The sequence below is a fragment of the Haemaphysalis longicornis genome, unplaced genomic scaffold (assembly GCF_048455015.1).
Source record: "Haemaphysalis longicornis isolate Haplotype H1 unplaced genomic scaffold, Haemaphysalis longicornis Haplotype H1 scaffold_8, whole genome shotgun sequence".
In the NCBI taxonomy this organism is placed as follows: domain Eukaryota; kingdom Metazoa; phylum Arthropoda; class Arachnida; order Ixodida; family Ixodidae; genus Haemaphysalis; species Haemaphysalis longicornis.
Genome location: NW_027526445.1, coordinates 129,015,535 through 129,017,957, shown reverse-complemented (window position 1 = coordinate 129,017,957; position 2,423 = coordinate 129,015,535). Strand labels below are relative to the sequence as shown.

Sequence of the window (2,423 nt, the reverse complement as noted above, 5' to 3'; positions counted from 1 at the left end):
TCGTTCCCCAGAAAAAAAGTTCCGTTCCGTTTCTGTAACGGAATGAAAAAAAAAAAAAAAGAACGCTCCGTAACGGTTCATAACGGTTTTTTAATAAAATAAACACTTAATAACATTTTTTTATGATAATTGATAAATTAATTGATTGGGAACTTCATAATTGGGTGTTTACGTCCCAAAACTACGATATGATTAAGAGGGACTCTGCAAGAAACTTCGAAGCAAAGTAACAACAAAAACTTAGTATTTATTTTCCTCATATTTGAATCCCGCATTATCTTTAAGTGAGCGAGCACGATTCAGAAGCAGCAGATCACCGAGTGTACTCTGCGACAAGCGAGACCACTGATCCGACAAAACAAACTTCAGTGCCGAAAATGCCCTCTCCACACTGACTTATGTTGCTGGCACACCAAGGGCCACTTGTGCTAACATGTATAGCTCCGGTTGTCGCTCTTCCCGAAATTTCAACATATTTGTGCTTCCTGGAAGGCGCGGCTCTTTGTCCCGCATTTCTGGCAAAAGTGCCATGTCCGCTAATCCTGGCTCACTTGTCAAACGCGATTCAGCGCCAGGCTTAGCTCCCTTCGTTTTCAGAAACGCTTCGAGGGCGTCTTCCGGTTCTTCAAAAGTGGGTGCAGCGGTGCTCTCTGAAATGCAGCTTCACGTTGCTTCTGCTGAAAGCCTGTGAAGGCTGTTATTCGCTTCCAGGTTTTGCACAGATGCATCTTCGCTTAATATTTTTTATCAGGTCTCAGAAGAAGGCGATAGCGGTGGGATATGTACAATGCACCACAAAAGATATTCGTACTGCAGAGATTTCGTTCTCGTTTCTTCATGGACTTAATTAGGGCCTGTGCCAGTGGCGACGGTATCGCTGATGTCTTCATGGAACACGTCAGCCAAGCATCATAGAAATCTCCGATTGTCAGTTGTTCTGTCTGAAGCACCTTCGTGGCTTCTTGTGCTTGTTGAAGGGGTTGCATCAGCACTTCTACTTTTGCCCACATGCTGTCAGTCCAACTTGCGGACTCTTCGCGTGAAAGGAAGTCTTTAGCGAAGTCCTTCAGTTCAACGAACCCGGTCAACATATTCGACATCCAGCGTGTCGGGCAATTAATAACAGGCTTCCTTAGCCCTAGCTTTCTTATCAAGCTCATTGCACTTTGTACGCGTAGTTTCTTCACCAGTGCGCGACACTGTGCAACGAGGGTGTTTGAACTGGAGTCCTTGCATCGCTGACTGCCAGTTGCAGCATGTGCGCAGCACACCTGACGCCTTACTGGAAATCGGCTCCATCAAAACCAAGGCACTCGGCGTCTTCTGAATCGTCCAGGAGAGAGCCGCAATATCCAAATTCAGGGTAGCCGCTATCGTCCTCCTCGTCTGAACTGGAAGCGTCGGGTTCATCGTCTGTTTCACTGAGAAGGCGAGCAGCCTTTTAGCCTTTAGCATGTTTGCACCGTTGTCAGTTGCGACACTGTACATCTGCAAGGTGACAGTGAGGTCGTAGCGAGACAGGCTGTTTTTCGCCTGTGATATCAAATGCTGAGCAGTGTGCCTATCGTAAAGCTCCTTCATGGCCTGTGGTTGAAGAATTATAGTTTTCCATTTTCGGCATACTGTGCGTTGATGCCAGGCAGAGCCCTGTCAAGCCGCGACGCGCGGTCGATTTTTAAAGAAAACTTCCGATTTTTCAGCGACTGCGAAATTTCTTCTCGCTTGCTATTTGCTTCTTCCTGGACCCTGTCCTTTACAGTCTCTGCTGTGATGGCTCGCTTAGCATTCAGCGCTTTTAGGACAGGATCGATTATTTTCCGAAAGCCGGAGTCATCAATTAGCCGAAATGGCCGACCGTTTCTTGTGACTACTTCAACGCAGCCATTCATGATGCCGTCCTTTGTTATTTCCAGTGAAACCCACTTCGATGAAATGGGTTTAAACATGTTCTGTTTCTCCACTTGCCTGCGCTTTGTCGCAGGAGAGCCTTCCGCCTCGTCCGACGCAAGACGCTTTGTATATAGCGTGGGCTTTGTCGGCCTTGTCGTACACTTCCTTGTGGCGTCGCTGCAAGTGACGCTCGAGGTTCCTACCATGGTCGCCCGACACAACGTGCTGGCAGTCCTCAATCTGGCATGTCGATGTCTTTTAGACGCTGCGAAATACCGTCGAGTGCGATTTGTTCGTCCCATCTGAACTAGCTGTAAACGTTGTTACTTGGCAGGTGGCCGAACATCAGCAGTGTTCGCTTGGAGTCAGTCGTAACAACGTCGGTAACGGAACACAATGCAGGAATGTCAAGCCTCCTATTTGCATGTTCCACCGAACAGGAAAAACGAAATTAAAAAAAGGCAGGCATTAGTGGTGAATGAAAAAAAGAGTAGTTTGCCTGCTAGTCTATGGTCGAAGCTGTCTGGTGGAAA

General features: G+C 47.3%; 1 pseudogene; it reads right to left on the bottom strand.

The window, feature by feature from the left end:
• Positions 1 to 240: 240 nt before the first annotated feature.
• On the bottom strand, positions 241 to 2,192 carry LOC144148473 (uncharacterized; annotated as a pseudogene).
• Between the last annotated feature and the right edge of the window lie 231 nt (positions 2,193 to 2,423).